At 36.6% G+C, this 24,541-nt stretch overlaps 1 long non-coding RNA gene across 1 annotated transcript in view; it reads left to right on the top strand.

The window, feature by feature from the left end:
- LOC132683186 (uncharacterized) overlaps nt 1-24,156 on the top strand; it is a 47,707-nt gene extending 23,551 nt beyond the window's left edge. The window contains exon 2 of the long non-coding RNA XR_009612088.1: nt 23,785-24,156. This is a non-coding gene — a long non-coding RNA (uncharacterized LOC132683186). The remainder of the gene's footprint in view (nt 1-23,784) is intronic.
- Nucleotides 24,157-24,541: the final 385 nt, after the last annotated feature.

Here is a 24,541-nt window from a genome sequence, read left to right as displayed (position 1 = left end):
TTTCTTTTCTTTTCTTTTCTTTTCTTTTCTTTTCTTTTTCTTTCTTTCTTTCTTTCTTTTTTTCTTTCTTTCTTTCTTTTTTTTGCAAGGTGACTTCATAAGTAGTGTTGTGTTTCTATCAAGAAGCATACAGTGTCTGAGTTTTTGTCTTCATGATATTAGAAGCAGTGGATGATCAATGCCTAGATCCATTATGGTTTAGAAAATAGTGATACTACAATTTTATCATTTATTCCTTAGGTATTCTCTGGAATAGTTCTGTAAAACAAACTTCCCTCATTATTCTCTGGTTACCCACATACAAAGTTGCAAAGAAAAGGCAGGATAGATGTGTGATTCTTTCCCTTCTTCACTAGTTTTTAAAATTATGAGTTGGTTCACTAACATCCTACAAACTTAACTTTTTATATCATAGATGCTTAGAGATTAAGCATTTATGATGAGTTTCAAACTACCTTATTTATTATCTTTTTAATGCTGAAAATTTCTCTCTTTGACTAGTGTGAAAGATAGACTTCTGGTCTTTTCATGTGACCGTGATAGTTTCAGAGAGTTTTCTTGCTATGTCTTATGACACAATATACTGGGTAAATCTTGTAAAATTTTTGCTGCAGCCCTGGAATCAGCCATTTCTCCAAGGAGCCCTGATTCCTTTTAGTGGGAAATAGTATGTGATTACCATAAGGGCATTTCTCATAAGTGGCTTGGTCATTGTCTCTTGGCTTTTTTAGTATTCAGAGTTAGGGAATGCTTTTTTCAAAGGAAAACTCATCATAGATTTTGCACTGGTACTTTTGATTGCAATTCAAGATTATAAGAGATTTTACTTAATCATTTCAATATAACATTTGTAACTCCCTTTCCTCATGCTGAGAATAATGCCCGAGAAACATGCCTGTTTCTCAATAATATGGAATAACTGTAGAATAAGAATATCACATTCATATTTTTTTCCCCAAAATATACCCACAGCAGATTTAAACTAATAACACCAACACTTCAGCTCCTATATGATTACTAAAAACGTGTTTTTCATTTCTTTTACTTACTTAAGTATATCCTGGCGGGGATATATAAATTATTGTTCTTTTAAGTCCCTAGGAACAATCTCTGGGCCATCAACTAAATGAACATTGTTTATTCCCCAAATTTTATTTTCGTTTGTCAAGGATTGCTTTTTTTTTTTACAAAATTTTTTCTTAATGTTTATTCATTTTTGAGAGACAGAGAGAGACAGAGCTCAAGCAGGAGTGGGGCAGAGAGAGAGGGAGACACAGAATCTGAAGCAGGCTCCAGGCTCCAAGCTGTCAGCACAGAGCCTGATGCGGGGCTCGAACTCACGAACTGTGAGATCATGACCTGAGCTGAAGTCGGACGCTCAATCGACTGAGCTACCCAGGTGCTCCTGTCAAGGATTGCTTTAAAAATAATTTTATTTATAATTATGTGAACTCTAAAAAAACAAGATATATCTAAGGAAATGAAGACTCTTTATATTCTTTCTCTCCTTTTAAAGGAAACCATTCCTTCTATTTTATGGTTACTTTTCTATTGTTTACTTTTTAAGATAAGAGGATATATAATAATGTTCATATTCTTCCTGTCTGACCTGAATGATAGCATGTATGCAATTTTATCCACCTTGGTTTTTAGTTCTTTAATTTAATTAAACTATATTTCTTGGGGATCACTCCATATAAGCATCTAGAGATATTCCTTACTCTGTTTTAGTGTTGCATAGCACTCTTCATAGGTATACCCACTCTTTAATTAGCTCTGTTGAAGGACTTTTAGGTTTTTACAAGGTAATGATCTTCAGTGAATAGCTTTGTACAAATGACTTCATACTTTTGCCAGGTATCTTTGGGAAAATTCTTAGAAGTAGAATTGCTGGTCAGAAGGTAATACATAAATAATTTCACTAGGTATTAACAAATTACCTGCCAGAGAAGTTATGTATTGTTATTCAGAAGACCAATATGTGGGATAAACTATTTCCCTATTGCCTCATTGACAGAGAATGTCAAACTTTCAGATTTTAATAGCACCCACATTAACAACAACAACAAAAAATGACACACCTAGAATAAATCTTGGCAAAAGCTGAATTTCCGGAACCAAAAGGAAAACTACACACATTTTTCGCAGAATAGTAATACTCCTCCTAGCTTTGTTAAACTAAAACAAGTTACCTAACAAAGAGTTAAGGAACACACACACATACACACACTCTCATGGTGACATTAAATCCCCCATAACATTAAACGAAGGAAACACTGGCATACTTGCTTCACAGTTTTCAGGGGATAATTGTGACCAAAGCATTCTATAACTTATGAATTTATATTCTTAAGTGAAGGCTTTATAAATGAATTTTATTTTTTACTTTTATTTTTAAAATTTTTTACATGTTTATTTTTCAGAAAGAGACAGAGCATGAGCAAGGGAAGGGCAGACAGACAGGGAGGGAGAGGAAATCCCAAGCAGGTTCCACACTGTCAGCACAGAGCCTGATGCAGGACTTGAACCTATGAACCATGAGATCATGACCTGAGCTGAAACCAAGGGTCAGATGCTTAAATGACTGAGGCACCCAGGTGCCCCCGGGAGGAATTTTAGGTAGATTTTACATAGAATGATTTAGAAAGTAAGCAACTCAAATAGCCTTCCTGAAAAAAATGCCAAAGTAAATGAAATCAAATAAATATATAAGTTATACAGAAAAATTGAGTTTCAAAAAAAATTGTTAGCATAGTTATGAAGTATTGTGTCAGCATATTATTTTCTCAAGAAAGGATACAATAAGAAAATAAAAAATAAAATTTCAAGATTATTTTAATGAACACAATGAGTATAGAATGAAACAAGTAAATATAGGCTAAATTTTTTATTTTACTGATGGGAGATTTCTTTTACTTGATTGTAGTAGAGAAATAATAGCTCAATTTCTGATAGTTAATTTAACTTAAGGATAAACACTGAAAGCAAAAATTTAAACCACTTGACAAAAAATGTTAAGAAAACTTGAGTAATATAAAGATATTAGAAAAATAAATCACAAAAGTGAAAGAAAACATAAATACCAAAAAACAAAATAAGACCAAAGACAGGACTTTATGTAGTTTATTCTTAACATACTTAAGTCAAAAAATATTCACAGAGGAAAATTAAAAATAAAAACCCACATAATAGTGAATATTTATTATGTTTTTTGATTATCGAGCAATTTTGAAAGGCTTCCTATGTTTGCAGGATTTCTTACTTATGTGTTCAGCATCCTCAAATTAGAAACCAGAAAAACCATTTTGTCAGCCTCTCTTGCACTTAAGGGATACTTGTGTGATGTAAGTAAATCTGATTACACTCTGGTGCCAGACTGTGGTTCAGAAATGAACTATATAAGAAAGGAGGCTCCGTGAAGAATCCATTGTACTAGCCACACTAGCCAGTTCAATCCTTAAACATTTGGCTCCAGGGGTGAACTGCCTACAGGATTGAATTACTGGCACGGAAGTGTGTTTAGCATCAGATGCAAATGAAGTCTTATCACTGGCAATCATAAAAACTTGAGTATCAAGTGCTCAGTATTAGTGGCAGTCACTGTTCCCTCCTTGGGCTGGTTCTGTGATATGGTTGTGGGCATACTTTCTGGAATCTTAACCTTTAGCCTTTCTCACCATCCCTCTCAAAATTTTGTCAGCTGTTCAAATCTTTATAATAAACTCATTTTCTGCTTAAGCTATCAAAATTAGCTTCCGTTGCTTGCAATCAAAAACCATGACTTGTATAGATTATGACTCCAGAAGTCGTTTTAGAAGACAGAACCTCAGCAAATAGGAAGTGTTTGGAATTGGTTATCTAGTCTCAGTCAGAACAAAATCTCTGAAATCCAGCCAATATGAAAGGCTCTTGGCAAGCAGCGTGAAACAACCTTCTAAATTTCATCAGGGGTCACCTGCAATGAAGTAGTCATGGAAGGCGAGTCTTTGAGGGAACCAGAGCTGCAGCCAGAGAATAATATGCAGGAACATAAAGAATTCAAGGAATATGGAGTGAGTGTTTGATTCTGATGGTACTTGACAACCTAAAAATAATTAGAAACCCAAAATCCATTGTTCAAGAGAGAGAAAGAAAGTCATGGAATTTCTCTGCCAAAAAAAATACTTGATTAATTGTGTCCTGGAGCTGAAATACCTAAAACCAAATTCAAATGACCCTGCACTTGCTACTATTTTTCCATTAAATTCACAGCCATGTCAGTTCTCTTGTGTGAAAGTTAGGGCTTTGGGAAGGAATCTGAAGACTTAGATAGGATATTGAAATTGATTGCTCACATACAATATATTAATTTACTCCCCAAAAATGAGAGTAATACCAACCTCCAAAGAGTCTTTGGAAAAGACTCTCTTCAAAAATGTGTTGGTGTAAAAGAGAAATTAAGAAAACAATCCCATTTACAGTTACAACAAAGATAATAAAATACCTAGGAATAAACTTAACCAACGAGGCGAAAGACCTATACTCTGAAAATATAAAACATTGATGAAAGAAATTGAAGACAACACAAACAAATGGAAAGATACTTCATGTTCATGGACCATAAGAAAATATAGTTAAATTGTCCATACCACCCAAAGCAATCTACAGATTTAAACCAATCCTTATCAAAACATGAACAGCATTTTTCACAGAGCTAGAACAAACAATCCTAAAATTTGTGTGGAACCACAAAAAACCTCGATGAGCCAAAGCTATCTTGAAAAAGAAAAACAAAGCTGAAGGTATCACACCCCCAGATTTCAATATATACTACAAAGCTATAGTAATCAAAACAGTATTGTACTTGCACAAAAATAGACCCGTAAATCAATGGAACAGAATAGAGAAGTCAGAAATAAAGCCATGATTATATGGTCAATTAATCTTTTACAAAATAGGCAAGAATATGCAATAGAAGTAAGATAGTTTCTTCAACAAATAGTGTTGGAATTAAAAAACAAAGTGTTGGGAAAACTGGACACTTACATGCAAAAGAATGAAACTGGACCACTTTCTTACACAGTACACAAAAAATAAACTCAAAATGGATTAAGTACCTAAATGTGGGACCTGAAACCATAAAGACCCTTGAAGAGAGCATAGGCATAATTTCTTTGACATCGACTATAGCAACATTTTTCTAGATAGGTCTTCTGAGGCAAGGGAAACAAAAGCAAAAATAAAGTATTGGGACTACATCAAAATAAAAAGCTTCTAAACATCAAAGGATACAATCAACGAAACTAAATGCAATCTACTGAACGGGACAAGATATTTGCAAATGACATATCTGATAAAGGGTTAGTATCCAAAATATATAGAGAACTTACATGACTCAACATCGGAAAAGACAAATAATCCAATTTTAAAAACGGGCAGAAGACACGTGATAGATCTTTCTCCACAGAAGACATCCAGATGGCCAACAGACACATGAAAAGATGCTCAATGTCACTCATCATCAGGGAATACAAATGAAAACCATAATGAGGGGTACCTGGGTGACTCAATCAGTTGAGTATCTGATTCTTGATATTGGCTCAGGTCATGATCTCATGGTTTCATAAGTTCAAGCCCCTCATTAGGATTTGTGCTGACAGTGAGGAGCCTGCTTGGGATTCTCTCTCTTTCTCTCTCTCTCTCTCTCTCTTTGCCCCTCCTCCACTCGCACTTTTCCTCTCTCTCAAAAGTAAATAGATAAACATTAAAAAAACACAATGAGATATCACCTCACACCTGTCAGAATGGCTAAAATCAAAAGCACAAGAAACAAGCGTTGGGGAAGATATAGAGAAGAAGAACCCTCATGCACTATTGGTGGGATTGCAAATTGGTGCAGCCACTCTGGAAAACAGTATGGAGGTCCTTAAAAAATTAAAAAGAGAGCTACCTTATGGTCCAGTATTCACACTACTGAGTATTTACCCAAAGACTATAAAAACACTAATTTGACAAGATATATGGACTCTAATTTTAATTGCAGCATTATTTATAATAGCCAAGTTGTGGAAGGAGACTAAATGTCTATCAGTAGATGAATGGATAAAGAAAAGGTGATACACACACACACACACACATACACACACGCACTGGAATATTACTCAGCCATAAAAAGAATGAAATCTTGTCATTTGTAACAATATCAATGGATGTAGAGAGTATAATGCTAAGCAAAATAAGTCAGTGATAGACAACTACCATATGATTGCACTCATATGTGGAATTTAAGAAACAAAACAAAGAAAAAGAAGAGACAAACCAAAACCAGACTCTTAACTATAGAGAACAAACTGATAATTACCAGGGGGAAGAGGGTGGGGGGGATGGATGAAATAGGTGAAGGGGATTAAAAGTACACTTTACTTGGTGAACACTGAGTAATGTACAGAATCATTGAATCACTATATTGTATACCTGACACTAATAACTATACTGTAATTTTAAAAAAGGCATTGGTGAGAGTTGCCCTGTCATCTTTGATGAATGTTCTGGAAACTGTTTTCTGTTGTCTTTGGATGCTATTAGGAGACAGGGTCCTGGAATGGTAGATCCCTCACAGCAGCCCTTAAACGTCAGAGGCATAGACATGGTTGCAGTAACTGGTAAAGGGATAGATGTGGTCATTGGAGAGGTTTAGCTCACGGTGAAATATGGTGGTAGGTAATTGCTACTGATCCCTAGATCTGAAAAAAAAATGAGAAGTCTACCAGGATCCTACTTGATTTTTATAACTTAAAAAAAAAAGTCTAGTGAACAGAAATCTGACTTAAGAGGCATAGGTTTCCACTCAAATCTCAAAACTTAGTCTGTTCACAGACTAAAACCTCTGAAAAGAGGGATGGCTTTCTTGAGGAAGGAGCAGTTGCCAATCTCACAAGAATGTATGATACCCTTCTAAGTGTCTTCCAAAATGTCATGTGGCCATTTACCCTAGTAACTATGTTCTGGAAAAACAGAAATCATCACATATTTCGGGCATTGTTGGAAATGGACCTGAACAGACCTAAATCCTTGGGTCCCAGGCATCACTTTTGTCCATCAGTCAGAATTGAGGCTTATGTGGATCAAATGAAAGAAATTTTGATCCAATTCAATTTCTTGGATAGCTCATTGGTGCCTCAAAACCATTATCTGGCTGTTTTCCAACTTCTGTGCATGTAATTGTCACAAATGTACTTAGCAAGTTATAGAATTTCCACAATCCTAAATCTTTGAGTGGCAGATATTATGATACAAGGAACTATGTATAAGCCCCTCAAGTTTCCTCTTTGACCAACATTAAAAAACCAAGAGCAAATTTCTTACCAAGATATCTTGATAAGACAAATGCAAAATGCATGCTAGCAGATGAATTCAATTCCATAAAAACAGAGGGGCTTGCTTCCTTATTAAAATTTCTGAGGTCCAGCAGTCTGAGTCTTGGAGGGAAGTCTGTGCAAAGGTAAAGGACAAGCTGCTATAACTTGGATTTTGGAGGCAACATATATTACAACTGAAAGTGTTATTTGTTTATTATTGTTTATTTATGGGCAAGTTACTAGAAAATCCCGTAGCAAGGGAGAAGGAGCTCGCATCCAGTTCTAGACTTATATTTCTCGATTTGATCTTGGAGGAAAATAACCAGCTTTAGAGGCAGATCTTAGAATAGGGAGAGTTTGACAGTTGACGCAGGTTCAAAAGGTGTTAATCCTATGTGTGATCTAAGTATTATGAAACCCAATTTGATTGTGACAAGGAATTTACTTGGCATGGATATTTTAGAATTAGGTTTGTCAATAATTTTTTCTTCACATGTTTTGTCATACACAAAGAGAAAAAAATGTGTGAATCAAATCTCAGGAGCAGGGCCAGGTATGTGAGAGAGGGCTGAAGGATCTCTAACAGTTCCCCTACCATGCCCTCCCCCCCAAACCAAACCAAACCCCAAATGCTCATTATGAATGATGAAAGGAGCAGGGATAGCAGGGTGGATTTCTGAATTATTTAGTATATTCTAGAGAAATTGCTAATTTATGGTGGATATAAAATATATTGCTAGGGGCACCTACGTGGCTCAGTCGGTTGACTGTCCGACTTTTGATTTTGGTTCAGGTCATGATCCCAGGGTCGTGGGATCAAGTCCCAAGTTAGGCTCTGGGCTGAGCATGGAGCCTGTTTGGGATTCTCTCTCTCTCCTGTTGCTCTCTCCCCCCAAAAACATTGTTGGATAATAATGGTTTTGAAACCCTATTCTTGGATAAGTTTTCTGCAGAAGTTTCATAAGCCTTGAGTAATAGTTTAGATGAAAGCATTTATCATTATGACACACAGTCAGATTTAATAATTCCTTTTCTTAGCACTGTTTCCTAATCACTTGTATTGTTATGTTCAATTTTATGTCCTATTCATGAATATGCATATAATTTGGCTTCTTATGTCAATCCCTACTTAAATTTGATTCCTTTAATGTCAGGGTTGTGATAATTTGGAAGTGGAATAAAATGAAAGTTACCATTAGTACATACTTATCATAATTTAAAAAATGCAAATATAAAGAACATTGGAAAAATAATAAAAATAAACTACTCATACTTCTTGGAAGATTAAACAGAGGTTAATTTTTCACTGATTACTCCAGAATTTTGAAAAATTAATATTATATACAAATCTAATTCCCTTTGTTATTTTTTAGCCTGTTTCTGCTGTTGAGACAGCTCTAATATGAAAATTTGGGGTGTTATTTCTTACAGACAGGTATCCATATACAATATACTACTATTATGTATACTGGAAAATGGACATGTTCTTTTTAAAATGTAAGTCTATTGCTGGGTTCTGGCTCCGTCTTCCTCACTACCATGATTTTCCATGAATTTACCCAGTAATTTTTCCCTATATTTTGTTTCAGAGATTAATATACATATTTACATTTATATTACTTAATAATTTATACTATATTGTGCTAATATATTGATATACATTTCCTATATATATATATTTCTTAAATATATATATATATATATTTCTTAAATATATATATATATATTTCCATGTGTTACGTTAGCTTTGGTTGCAAACTAACTTTTAGCAAGTTTGGCTTTATCCACCAGTTTGTGTGGCTTGAGCTGTGAGTAGGTGCCTCCATAGGAATTTGATAATTTTCCCCCCATATTCCAAAGCCACCAATTCATGGAGTGGCCAGCCATTCAAGTATTATGAGTTTTTGGTGGGTTCTCAAGTAGCATAGTTCCAAAGCCATTGCTTTTCTGTTCCTACATGAACATAAAAACCCAAGTCCGTAGATTAAGAGTACTGATGCTATCTCCCTGAGTATCTCCAGTATTATTTCACACACACACACACACACACACACACACACACACACACACTCACACTCACACACTGGTGTTCAGAACTCTCTTGAGTTTTTAGTTTTTGAAATTCATCCCTACTGTTTTATCAAGTTATTCTATGTATTGAGAAATGAACTTGTTATATTTCCTCCAGCTTTTCTAAATGTTTATATTAGAAACTTGTTTTTATACAATCATCTACCAGTTTGGTGTTTCTCTTGATTATGAAACAAGGATTGGGAAGGATAATTTGCTTAAAAATGTCTTTGTAATCTGGTGAGCAAACCAGTTTTGGCACTTGAAAATAAGCACATTTGTTGTACTAATTAGAAATCATTTTTATTATTCTTATTCACTGAAACAGATTGTTAGGACAATTTTTGGTCTGGTTTGAGTTACTGCATATACTTGAAAGAAAAAAAAAGATGAAAGAAGCAAAGCAAGACAAAATAAATATTCCACAATTCAGATATATCATCTGACAAAATTGGTGAAGATACACAGAGTTATGTTTATACTTAGAAAATAACTTTAAAATAATTTAAACTTCAACACTTGGCAATATTAACACTTATCTAGGGCTAAAGTTTTTCTAATGCTGCCTTCCACCAGCAATGAACAACACAGGAAATGTTCTTTGCAATCATAGCAGCATTTTGAGTATAGGATCTAATTTTGTGGAGCTCTATATCTTTTGTCCTTTACCACGTGTAGAGCCAAGACTTTTTTTTACGGGTTGAAATACTAAGTAACATTGGAACGAAAAGAGATGGTTAAAACAGGAATAAAGCTTTTTGATTACAACAAGGCATTTTGAAACCTTCATTGTTGCAGAATTTTAAGCCATGTCTAACAGACTATCCTGAAATTGATGTGCAGATTTCACATTGCTTGATGAAATTTTCACCAAATGGGCTTTTCCCTGACAGTCACGACAGAAGTCGTTTTGTGATCCAGTAGCAAGCATCATTAGTGGAGACGGTGGAGACTCCTGAGTTTTTAATGCATTCTGGGAAACCGCCACAACTTGGCAAGGTCTCTCTGTGGTTGCTTTATAGTGCAGAGCCTCACTCTGTGTAGTAAAAATAAAACCAAATTCATTTGGGCACAGTCTTTTTGTTGCTTTATTTAATTTTCACTTTGGCATATGGCCCTTAAAGCTTTAATATGGCAGATGTGGCTTTGGAAGAATTTCCTAATCCAACTTGGTTAATGACTTTCATGGTAGAAGCCAGCTCAGCAGTTTTCTCTCAGTCCATATTTAGTTCCTCTTCTCACTGATTTTTCCTATGGTGGAAAACCTCTCCATGGGGCCACCGATTATCAGTAGCGGTTTTCCTGAATTTTGAAGTAACTGCCCTCAGGTTTGGGGGATGCAAAGGCACAGGCAGAGTAAATGCTACTAACACTGAGCTATTGATTCCTGCGGGGGAGAGGCAAGTTGGCACTCCTTTCGTGGTCCTCACCGTGATGCCTCCAGATTGCTCTGAGGGATAGAGGGTTAATCACATGGGTTAGCATTTGGGGAAATCCTACATGAATTAGAGTTTTTGATGATTATTGGCATTCCTGATGTCAGTGCAGGGCTGTGGAGCCGGGCAGTCTGTCCTTCATATCCTGAGGAACAGAAAAGAATGTTCTAGATTTCTCTGACTCTGTTTCCTGACAGTAATGTATATTAATGCCCACCTCACAGAATTTTGTGAGGATTCAGCGGCAGGAAGTTGTATTTGCCAAACTTGTTATTCACATGCCGTTTGAGCACATTTTAATGTTATATCTGGGTTCTGTCTGTATCATTATTTACTTAAAATGTTTTAACAATCAGCTATCCCCCAACTTTTTAAAATTTATTGCTCCTTTGGCCTCATTCCAAGCGATATCTGCAAAAATTTGATGCGCTGGTTATATATATTTTTATTACACATCAAAATAAATGTAAAACTGTCTCTTGCACATTTTGGACAACACTGATATTATGCTCACATAATACTTAATATGATAGCTTCAATTGCACTAGTTGTATCTCCCATTAGACTGCAAGTTACACGACAATAGGGACTTTTATTCAATTTATTTATTCTGATGTCCTTGATGCCTAGCATAATATCTGGCATATGGGGAGACCTCAAATTGTCTGAAAATTGTTTGAGGGTTTCTTGTTTACTTGGAGGAGGAGACAGATGTGGGAAAGGGACTATTCCTTCTCTCCATAGGAGTACCTGCATTCAAACTCAGCATCGCACAGGACCGGGGATGTCTTCCCTCTGACAGAAGGGCTGTGCTTGAACCTAACTTCTCCTGAGCTCCAAGAGCTGGATGATTGACTTTCTGCTATAACTGCAGAAAAGTCTAGAACTTAATCTAGTGTGACTGCCTCCCCAGTATTCTGATTACTACCATACCCTTGCTTTTGCTTTTATCTCTTTTCTCCCATACCCCTACCTCTCCTTTTCTTTCAAACACACACACACACACACACACACACACACACACACACACACTGACAAGGTTGTTTGCATGTTTACCTTATAAGAAGGGAGATCAGCGTGATGGCAGGAGTTCTTCCCTGGAAGCTTCACCCATGGTGGGTCCAGGCATATGTGCCTGCGGGGTGATGAAAGGGTGGGGTCCCTGCCTTCCATGCTTGGCTTGCACATGTCCTCAGTGAAACCCTTTCCTTAATCTGTACTAAATGACCTTGTGGAAATCTTCTCAAGCTCTCCTTCATGACAGTTGGCAAGATAAAAAGGGACATTCTGCATAACCGAAGGATGGCAGCATATATATATGTAACCTGATGTTCAGTGAAACAAAACTTGCTAAAATCAGAACATATCCTTACATGGTGTCCAATTCCTAGCACATAGTAACTACACAATAAATATTTGTTGGCCGCATGATGAATGTGTAAATGAATACTTGCAGACAGTGAAAGAATAAATGGCTGAAAAAACTTTCTACCAGTTGTTTTTTCATGGTTAGTAGAGTACAATGAATAAAGCCCAGAAGAGTGGTAAACTAGAACTTAATTTAGCTGGCACTTTTAGGAGATGACTTATTCTAGATAACCACATTTCCTGAATAAGTGAAACTTTGCCTTCAAAGTATACATTTGCTTCTTGAATAAGCTCTCTTTAAAAAGCCCTAGTTCTCTGCCTTATTAAATTGAATATATTGTATATAATTTAACAGTTCCCTCAATACTGATTAGTGAAAACTGTATTTTAAAAATAATTAAAATTAGGTATGGATCTAGAAATTTCAGGAGTCTTCTTTTGTGCAATTTTTGCTTGGCTGAAAAAGAACATGTGTAACCAAAGGATACTGATACAAAGCATGGTCCTCGGTAGGAGTCTATTCTTTATCTCCACAATGCTTACCTTAGAGGGATATTTCTTTACGGAAAGGAATTTGGAAAGGTTGTATACTATACTTAGTTAATCACGTATTTGTTTTAGTGTTTGTGCATTAGCTTGAGTTTTGACTCCATCTCAGTTTTTATCTACAGAACAGGAAAAACCTGATTTTCTTCTTATTAGAAATTCTTTTGGTGACTTTGTAGGCATAACATCCAGTTAGGGATGTGTACAAGAAGATTCATCGGAGTAGACTTTTATAGTTAATGTTTATTGAACACATGCAATTGCCAGCCACAATGCTTCAGAAAACATTTAGAAAGCAAATGTTTCTAACATTTAAACTTTACATTGCAGCTATATGAAATGAGAGGCATCATCACCATTTTGTAGATGAAAACTGATGCACAGCGTGGCTTAGTAACACTCTAGGAAAGTTGTCTGTTGACCTTTCTTGCTGACCTACTTTTCTCCACACTGGACATCTATCTTCCTTCAATCCCCTACGTTATCAGTGACATGAAGGCATTGTTTGGAGGTAATCAGGTCTAGGGATAACCAATGGGAAGCATAGCATGGTACCAGAAACAGCTTTAATGTCAGCGTGAAATTTTACCGTGATGAGAAAATTATCCTACACCTTGGGAAATTTCTTGCTGGTATGTCCTCAGTAGAGCCCCAGTGCATGTCCTGTGTTCTAACTGCAGAGCCAGAGCAGTTCTGCCCTGTGGAGCCTCTTCACTCCCAAGCCCCACCTCCTGTCCCCTTGGCAACCAGGCAAAAACAAAATTCCTTTCACTTTACTATGCAAGGCAGCTCACCTTTCTTTTTGAAATTTCCTCTTGTTTCAGACCATGAATGGATTATTATTTTTCAAGTCCAGAGACTTTTCCAGGTATTTTCCTAAATAAAAAGCCATCTTCACTGGTATATGGAAATAGCCCTGGGTATTAGGTTTTTGTTTGTTTGTTTCAAATATTGATAGTTTTCTTCTCCACTACATCTATTAATATCAAAAATTGAAAATAACTTGATAATAGGAAACTGGCAAATGCAAGATATGACCATACGATGAATTTTAGGTTTAATTTCACAGGAAAATGTTCGCTAATATTTAAGTGAAAAAACATACTCTAAAACACGATGTGCCCTTTGAACACCCCCTCCCTTTTGTTTGTTTAAAGAATTACTCAGGAACTATATATAAATACCATGTAATGTCTGCCATAGACTATTACACAGAGATCCCTTCTGGGTCTATTGTGGTGTATGTGATCCTTTGCTCTTACTCAAATTCTCTTAACTGCTGTGCTTCCCTGACACCACCTTTACTAACAACTAATAATTACCAAGAACTTACTCTGTGCCAAATGCAGTTCTATGCACTTCACAGGACTGAGTTCATTTAAACTCATTCAAAACCCCAGATGAGGCATGTACTTCTATTATTCCTACTTTATAACTGAGTAAACTGAGGCACAGAAAAGTTAAGTACATGGTTCAATTCATAAAGCAGTTCAGTGGGAGAGCCAGATTTGAGCCTAGAAAGTCTGTTTCTGGGCCCTACATTCACATCTACTAAGCTTGTGTAGCTCTTTCCTTTCTTGTTCTCAAATATCATTTCTTCCTACATCAGTTGGTCCTGCTTTGATCAACCATTGCCATTTCTAATGTGTTCCTCTGTTTGTTAGGGTAGAATGGGAATGCTTGGCCTAAACATAATCTAACATATTGAATCAGTGACCTTCATTTTAGGTACCATATTAAATCAATAGTTTCTGGCCAAATGAATGTCTATAATAGCTCCCCTGCCCTCCCATATGGAAAGGGAATAAGTCTTTCCTTGTCATTTAAAGATCTCTTCTTGTTTAATCTAATAGTTGAGTGGCTGGAAGTCTGACTGTCAGATAATTGCTGTGCTCTGGTGACTATATACTTAATACTCTTTTCTGGTCAACCCTTTACAGTCTATGGTAGAACTCAGAGATAAGGGGGTTAATGGAGCATCTGGTGCCTCCAGTGATAAACTTGGAGAAGCCCCAGGCCTGTAAATAATAGATTGTGGGTGGAATGTTTTTTTATTTATGTCTGGAGAGTTTCTGAGGTGAGGAATGATGGACGGGGGATTCCCATGCAGCCTGGTGACACAGATAGCACACTTGACAATCAGCAGAACACTGATCTGTTTCAGCGAGGCCCTAGATAGGAGCCTAGGGGTGCCCATGCCACCCAGTTGTTTGCGTCCTCAACAGGAGAAGGGAGCAGCCCAGCTGGCAAGAGAACAGTGGGCTTCCCAGGACATTGTTATGAGGTTATGTTTTCATCCTGTTCCAATCTCTGCTTGGCTGGATAGGAGTTTCTCTTCTGTAAGGGCACATCATAAATGTGTCACCATGCAAATTCTCTGTAAGAACCGATAATTCTTCATATCTGCCTTCAAACGCTTTAGTAATCAATTTCCCTGAACTTTCCTGCTGAAGGTTTCTTTCCTTTTTTCTTTTCTTTTCTTTTCTTTTCTTTTCTTTTCTTTTCTTTTCTTTTCTTTCTTTTTTTTTTCTTTTATGTATTAAGAGAGATCAAAGGCAGCTGCACAAGTGAAGGTGTAAGAGGGGGGCAGTCTCCCTGAGTTCCAGTAGATAAGATCATGTGTGTTGTTTCACCCTAGTTTCCAGAAAGAAAATAAATGATAAGAACTAAACCGAAACCCCTTGAGCTTGCTTGTACATGAACTGATTTTCCTTGCAGATCTGTCTGCTTTCTGTGGCTGGAGGAGGAGAGGAGGCCTGGGAGGGTGGTGCGAGATGACTGAAGAGCAAACGCCTTTGCCCTGAATTTATTATGTAGTCTCCCCGGTCGTGTGATGGTGGAATTCTCTCTCCTCACCCCTCACCTTTCCTCCACTTCCTACCTTACACAACATTATGAGGTGGCCTCTAAATGAGCATGTGTAAAAATTGCAATGTAAGGCCATCACATAATCTCCCTTTAAAAATTATGGGTTCATCTTGATATGTAAGAATTGCCTTGAGCTCTGGCAAGATACCATCCTTTGGGGGTTAGAATAGCTGCCCTGTGGCCCTTTGACTGGGTTGCTTTTGTTATCACAGTACGCCAACCTAGATTTGCCCTGTCACACAAATGTGCTGTCAGCAGCTTAGTTTTGACAGTTTTAGTTATGTGTCTCCTTGTAGCATATTGTCACACATACACTGACAAGAAGAGATGTAGTGTGCTAAATATAAATCCTCCAGGAAAAGGAGAGAAGTAGCTCTTGGGACAAAATCTAAAAATTATTTTTGAGTTAATTTGTTTTGTGTTGGATTAAGAATCATTTCTAAGTGATAGAAAAGGATTTTTTAAATATCTGGTTTATAAGAAATGAAACATTTTAAACAGAAAACTAATGAACGATTTTAAAACATTAAATGACAATCCTTTAATTGTGTATATATTTACCATAAAATGTTAGTGAAAATATGGATATGTTAACACCAACTTCACTTATGGCAATGAAAGTTTACACATGCTCTGCTCTATTAGAGGAAATGACTTGTCTGGGTAGCTATGTTTGTTTATAGTCTCTGGTGGTATATGACTCCAGAAAGATTAAGAACCTAGTGTGACGCCAGTATGGATAGATGTTGGTCATCTGGCACACCAGAAGGGGAGGCCAGTTACCTTGGAGACATTTGATCTCAAGCACAGATTCATAAAGGATACAATACATATTTAAAAGGCAGGTTTCAGCTGGCTAGCTCAGTTGGTAGAACAGGAAGCTAGCTATTCAGCTCTTGATTGAATTGATGTCAGGATCCCAACAAAAGAAAAGCAGCAACATCAGGTTTCAGTTCTTAAGCCTACCATATATTTTCTTCACCTCCGTTCACCCCAATCCCAGCTTGACTTTTCTCATTTTATTCCTTCTCTTTAGACTTTTTTTTTAAATTTCAGAAGCACTTGAAATGACAAAAGCTTAGCCTTATGAGTGAAATGTGCATTATCTGATATATCTTCAATCCAAACCCCCTAACTTAGCTTTCCAAATAGATCACACTTCTAAAAAATTCTAAAAAAAAGTCAAGATTTTCCTGATTGGCTTTTCACTCTTTTTCAAACAGAAGATGACTCTTTAGGCATCTGTCCCTTTTTGATCAGATTGTCCCTTTGGTCTGGGAGTCTGGGATGTCTTGTTATCCTTATGGTTTTTCTCAATGTATTCTTCCTTTGGGCCAAATTTAATAGCATTCCCTCTTTTGTCCCCTCCACAAAACAGCTACTTGTCCTCTATCTTATCATGCAAATGTTCCTGTGTTCCTAGAGTTTATTTCCTTCTTCCTTATGCTCTTGTTAGCTGACTTCATGTCTATCTTTTCCACTGACTGTAAATTCCTCAAGTGCAAGAGATTTTTGTTCTTCACTTCTGTTTCCTGTGTAGGGAGTAAATGCTCAGTAATTGTTAATATGGATAAAAGATCATGAGCGAGGCCCAACCGCATGGAAGCATATGGTATTGTTAATCTTGTAGGAAAGAAAGAGTCTAGTAGCTTCTTGTCTGAGTGATGGTTCATCTCATGGTGCCTCCACATCTCTGGCTGATTCATCAGTGAAGGGGATGAACCTGAAAATAGTATTCTCCTCTCGTGGTTGACTTCAGTATTACATTTTTATTATTTTACTCAAGAGTAATTTGGGGACATCTGCCATAAAAGAGTATAGATAAAATGAAACAAAACAACAGAACAATAAAAATTAAACTAAAAAAAACAACAAAGAAACATGAAAAGCAAATGAAACATTAAGAGCCAGATAATAAAAGTGGGCAAGAGAAAAGAAAGCTAGACAGTGCAGCTTAATTAAGGCAATCTCTTATACATTCATTCTAAGGGAACACTGCACAGCGTCTCTGACATAATTAAACCAGTGTTTGTTAAGACTCTTCTTTGAGGGACTAGGTAATTAGCATAATCAATCAGATGATTAACATAATTAATTATCATATTCCACAGCATTAATAAAATCAGTTGGGCTTAAATTGGATTTAAGCATTAATAAAATCAGTTGGATTAATAAAATCAGGTCCTGTGTAGGAAACAAACACCGAGGTCTCTACTAAGTACCTTGAGCAGAGATACGCTGCCAGACTTGGGCTCTGCCACTGGATCATCTGCTCTAGGACTGATGGTATTAAATTTGGGTGGAAAGGAGGACTTAAGCAATGGGTCTGCGATCAGGTGCTCAGTAATCCTTTGGTAGCCACCTCCAGATATATAAAAATATCTCAGTGGCATTCCATACACCTACTGCCACCAGTAAGAACAAGAAGTCACAGAGTGAGAGGTTAGACTTGTAAACCACTGACAGATACATGGAACAAAAGGTTCCCTTAACTCTGTCCAGTCCTAGCCAGTTTAAGTAAAAGGCAGGATGAAGGTGGGACGTGTTTAAAAGGAACCAATGGAATGTCACCAAATGGAAGGACTCATGGTAGATCCAGAACTGAAATGTGAGAGACAGAGGTCCTGTTTCTCCGTGCCTGTCTGCTTCACCTTCTAGCCACTTTCAGGTCTCTTTTCCCTGCTTCTTCATGCAAAAACTACAAATACCAACATGAGGCACATCTGCTCAGTCCCTACATGTAGATGTTCTTAAAGATTCAGTGTCATCAGATAAGTGGTTAGAGTTCCTGAGTCCTAACTCTAACCCCATAGGAGGGCGGATCTCATTAATCCAGCCTGGGTCAGTATCTACCTAATTGAACAATGTAGGCAAAAGAGGCAGAGTCCTAGAGGTTGACTGCTGGGAGGGGTGTTAGAGAAAGGGTGCAGAGTCTGGGAAGCATTTACAAAGATCTCATTTAATGAATGTAAGTAAGACTGACCGCATTTGCACTTAAGTGAATACCCTTTCGGAGCTTTTGTCCACTGCAAGGAAGGAAAACCAGAGCATTCAGGAATCAGCTTTTAACTCCTCTTTGACTATGGGGGAGGGATATTTTGTACCTTAATGAAGACTGTGCCTGATCATAAGTGACATTACTTAGAAGTACTGAGTCTCAGTCACTCCTGTAGAAAGCCAGAGAGTGAAGTTCAACCATCCTTGTGAAATTGAAAAGCATGAATAATTACTTCCATAATTGTTTCTGCACATTTATCTGGACAAAAGCAGTATCTGAGGACAACAATTAATGATTTTAATAACAGTTGTCACTTCTTGCTGTGGACATTAGTTGGTATTTGGCCTTCAGCTATGACATTGTACTCTCAGCCACTGTAATCACTTCAAAAAAACCCAAAACGTGTAGACCAAGACACGAACGATATCAGTTCTCTTTGAACCCTCAGAAATGATGATAGTTGTGGTGACAGTAGCAATTGGCAGCAGTGACTTCCTTTTCTGCTCCACTCCTTCAGGGCCTCCCAGCAGACTGTTGTCTTCCTTTGTTTCCTTTGGCTCCTTGCCTCTTCCTCTCCCGAAAGGCACCTGTTCTGTTTTTTTCACACTCCTGTAGAGTACTGCATGACTCCACAGTTAACCTCCATACTTTCAGTCAGAACAGGGAGCTATGCTTTATGCTTTATACTTTAAAAAGGAAACGTAGACCTTTCTGGAAATGATTAAAATATAACTTGCGTTTCTGAGTCAGACCAACCTCCAGCAAGCACATTTTAAGAATTACTCTTCAATATATTTCTTATTTTATTTTTTTTTTATTAAAAAAAATTTTTTTTAACGTTTATTTATTTTTGAGACAGAGAGAGACAGAGCATGAACGGGGGAGGGGCAGGGAGAGAGGGAGACACAGAATCGGAAGCAGGCTCCAGGCTCTGGGCCATCAGCCCAGAGCCCGACGCGGGGCTCGAACTCACAGACCGTGAGATTGTGACCTGAGCCGAAGGCAGACGCTTAACTGACTGAGCCACCCAGGCGCCCCTTCTTTTATTTTTTTAAGTGATGATTTTTTTTTACATTATAGTGTGACTTTCTTTATTATACTTTAGTTCTGATGACAGTGCTACCAAAATAATAACAGTGTCTGCTCCCGTAATTTAACAGAGTGAAACCTACCACCATCCATTCTGAAGCATTAATAAAAAGCTCTGTGCTAAGTGAGCTTCAGTGCATTTGGAAGAAAAGGCTAGACATCAGGTGTGAAAAGGTTACCTCAAAGCAATCTATGTATTATGACAATTTGAGAATCTAATAGTTATATATTTGCCTTTTTTGTGTTTCTGTTGTTTTAGAAAACATAATGAACCTTTATTATTCTGTTCCTTGTTCCGTTTCCAATCTAATTTCAAGTAGCTACATGACAAGAACCTTTTCATATTTCTTTTATATTACCTCAGCTGAGCACAAAGCAGGTGTTCAATAAATGTTTGTTGATTGATCTATATGAACAAATAAATATCCGTGTAAAAATTTTTCTCAAGTTTTTAATAATATTTATAAAACCTCAGTGTAGGATAGAATATAGTTTTTTCCTTTTCCTGTTTCCCTTTCCTTCCTAAATAATTCAGATAAGGTTGAGAAAGGTGTCAATGTCATTGGAAATGGGGAGCCTTGGTGGCCTAGAGTGGGCTAGCAGTCAGAGGTCTCACATGGTAAGAAGAGCTTCTGCATAGAAGGGTGGCCCAGCATGATTAGTCAGAATCTATAAAGAAATCCCATGGATGGGTGGCTTTCCACAGGATGTCAGAGTCTGAGCAAGCTGAGGGTGTTTCTGTGTGGGGGTTTGTGTGTGTGTGGGGGAAAGGTGTGGGGTGGCTGGCATGGGAGGTGAGAACCCAGTTTGGGGTGAGGAGAATATCCAAGCTGGCTTCGAGTTCCTGGAAGGGGAGTGAGTGGTGGCAGAGACAGAATATTGGCTATATAGAGAGGAATTGATTAAATAAATACATATACTAAAGATAATGGGAATCAGTTTCCCATGGTTGGAAAAGGTGTTATAAATATAGCAAGAGAGAAAACTAGAATGAACCCTGTGGATTGGATTCAACTATTGATGTGAATTTATGGCTTTCAATATAGATTGGGGGAGATAAAGAACTATAAAAATAAATATAGTTACGTATAAACGCTCTGAACATTGATATATATGTGTATCTATGAATGTGTTAAGTGCATATATACATATATTCCCTAGGTCTGTCTGCTGAGAGTACTCTGGAGCAACCATTCTCCACAAAAATGATTCAGGGATCTTTGACAAATGCTACTTTCAGGCTTGAGACAGGGGAAGTTTGATAAGCCTGTCATCTTATGGTAGACCAAAGAACTCTAACACTTTCTTGAAGGGGTTCCCACTGGCCAAACTAAGTTCAATTTGAGTATCAAAGTAATCTGTAGATTATAATCCATTGATAAAATAGGAAACCAGGAGTCCGTGATGATACAAACAAATAAATGAATAGACTAAAAGCTTGATAAGAAACAGGATATTTAAATTATTTCAAAGTATCCTTTCACAAAATAGTTACCAAGCAATCTTTTTTTGGAGAAACATGACAGATCCCATGTTAATCAAGTGATCAAAGTGAATATCATTATCAAAGGGACAAATTGAAATTATGTCCCAATTCTTATATGTTAGAAGAATAAGCAAATAAATAATAAAGTAGGAAGAAGGAATTAATACGTATGAAATTTGAAATATATACAGAATAAAAGTCTTATCAGTAAATAAAAGCAATAGATGGAAAAATTAATAAATATTTGCTAAGTTTGATTAAGGGGGAAAATAACATGATTACTAAAATAGCAACAGAATATAAGATATAGGGCTATTAACTAGAGCTGTGGATGTGAATAAATTTGAATAAAATACTATTTACAGATTTGGATCAATAAATTTGTGATTCTAGGAGAAAAACTTATTTTTCTAAGAAAATGTAAGTTAATAGCAGTGACTCAAAAAGAAGTAGAAAATTTAAAACCATCAATAACTGCAGAAGAAATTGAAAATGTAGTCAAAAATTTCTCCCTAAAGAAAAACTAATGCCAGATGGCTTACTATAAGTTTCTTAGAAATTTTAAAGGAATTGCTGATTCTCATGTTTTAGAAATTCTTCCAGATGATTCAAAAAGGTGGAAAGCTACCTAATTACTCTTCTAAGGGTAGATTTAGAGTGATACCAAAACAGTATGATTTTAACAAAAAGAAAAACTTCTAGTAGTATTCTAATTATAAATATAGATGCAAAGCATTCTAATTATAAATATAGATGCAAAAGTCAAAATAAGTTATTAACAAGGAAATTGCAGCAGAGTATTGAAGGTATGAGTAAGTAGGGATTATATCAGGAATTCAGATTTTTCATCGGGAAATCTAATGTGATTCTCTATAGAAACAGATTAAAGTGGGCGGAAATACCATGTAATTATCTCAATTGATGCACTTGAAAAACATTTAATAAAATCTAACACCAGTTAATTTTAAAAACTCTTTACTTGGAACAGAAGGGAAGTTTCTTAATGTGTTGATAGGTACCCATGGGCTATCTATAGCAAGCATCACAGAAAATGGCGTCACTTTTAAAGCATTCTTTTTTTTTAATGTTTATTTTTATTTTTGAGAGAGAGAGACAGACAGACAGAGAGAGACAGAGAGACAGAGCATGAGGAGGGGAGGGGCAGAGAGAGAGGGAGACACAGAATCCAAAGCAGGCTCCAGTCTCTGAGCTGTCAGCACAGAGCCCGACACGGGGCTCGAACCCACAAACCAGGAGATCATGACCTGAGCCAAAGGCAGATGCTTAACTGACTGAGTCACCCAGGGAACCCCTTTTTTTTATTTTTTAAAACATTTTTTACAGAGAGAGAGAGAGAAAGAGTGAGTGAGCTGAGGGAGGGGCAGAGGGCAAGAGAGAGAGAATCTTAAGCAGGCTCCACACTCAACGCAGAGTCTGACATGGGGCTGGATTCCATGACCCTGGGATCATGACCTGAGCTGAAATAAAGAGTTGGACACTCAAGCAACTGAGCCACTCAGGCGCCCCACTTTTGAAGCATATTTTTAGTGAGGAAGAAGGTGAAGATGCTATTACTGCACCTTTTCAACACTGTGCTTGAGAACTAAGCCCAAGCAGTAAATTTGATTTAAAAACAAAAACAAACAAACAAAAAAAACACAAAAAGAAGTAGAATGAGAACTATGAGGCAAATGTCATTATATGTAAAATAATCTAAAATAGAAACTAATCTAAAATAGAAAAACCATGAATTTACAGCAAGTGTTTAAGACCATTAATGATTTAACAGACTTAAACCATTATTAGAAAGAAAAGATCTAGGCTGTGGGAAGGGCCACTGTGAATGACGCCACTCTCGTTTTTGTCCCTTTTTGACCAGATGACAAAATTAGCTTTACATTGAAAAGTATTATTAAGTATCTGTATTGTGTTAGCCCAAGTGGTGTTCATAAGAAATTACTTCACTGTCTTTAGAAATGAAGCTTCTATCGGTTTATGTCATTATTTGGAAAACGTTTCAAGATAGAAAATAGAGTTGGACTGAGATCCAATAAGCGTGTTGTCCCCCCAAAATATCCATTTTCAAATGTTTACTTCCCTTTTCATCTGTTTATGGAAAATCATCACAAAAGCAGATTCGCATATTCGAATACATACAAACTCATATTCTATATTTGCCGTGGAGTTCCATTTTCTTTTTATTTGTATGACCTTCTGAGATGTCGAAATTATTATTGTCATCATTACTTGCATGCTTCATTGAACCCTTTTTGAATCATTGATCTAAATTTTCAAATAGGAGCATTAACTCAGCATGATACTCACAATAGAGAATATTAAATTCACAATTATAAAAAATATACCACAAATGGTAGAATAATTCATCAGCAGAGACAAAAATACATTCTGTTAACCGAAGAATAGGCAAGAAGAATTGATAAACACACTTAGGATGCCTACAACAACTTTCAGAAGGTGATGATCATTATACATGTAACAAGATTTCTGCAAAAATCAAATCATTTCACATCATAAGTTTATGGAATGCCTGTCAGTGTAATTGTTCTGTTGCTTTCTCTTCTAAAGCTTCCGTGTTATCTGAAGACCACTTAATTGATCACCAGATGTCTGGAAACCTCACTTCAGGAAACCCTGCTCCACATATTTGAGGAATGGAAATTGATGCAACATCTGGGTTAAAATTATACAGAAGTGTAATAGTTAAGATATGTTTCTCACCTCTACCCTGTTTTCATGCTTTTACTTCTATTGGTGGAGAGGCTCAAAGCCATTCCCTGGTACTAAGCCTAGACCCGATACTTTCTTCTCCACGTTTGAGAACGCTTTATTAATTGTTTGAAAGCTTCCATAGTGATCATGGTGCTCTAGAAGTCATTGGCGGTGGGACAACAGAACCTCATAGAACTTTTTCCCCAATAAAATCATCTTTTAAAACTGCCTGTATCTTGTCTGTTTTCAAAAGAAACACATTAGTCTTCAGCTTAAAGAACATTTTCCGAAAATGTATTCCAAAGTATTAAATCTACCTTTTTTTGTGTTATTACAATAGCCAAGAAATAAATCTGAGTTTATTTAGTATAAACTTGGTGCTTTTAGACAAAGCAAACAACTTCAAATTGCTTCGGAAAATATTCAAACTTGATGGAGCCTTCAGACATTGATTTAAGCATGTGGCTTTTGGTTTTTGCATGTTGAAGGGATTGGATATGGCAAAGTAAAAAATGTATACACGTGTGAGTGAATGGAAACAGAGAGAGAGGGACCTCTGTGGACTATTCCCTTTGCTAACCTTATGTTTTCTTGGCTTTGAAGTGGAAATATC

Source organism: Panthera onca, chromosome C2 (genome assembly GCF_046562875.1).
Source record: "Panthera onca isolate mPanOnc1 chromosome C2, mPanOnc1 haplotype 2, whole genome shotgun sequence".
In the NCBI taxonomy this organism is placed as follows: Eukaryota; Metazoa; Chordata; class Mammalia; order Carnivora; family Felidae; genus Panthera; species Panthera onca.
The sequence above is the reverse complement of the archived record's forward strand: the minus strand, read 5'-3'. Positions and strand labels throughout refer to the sequence as shown.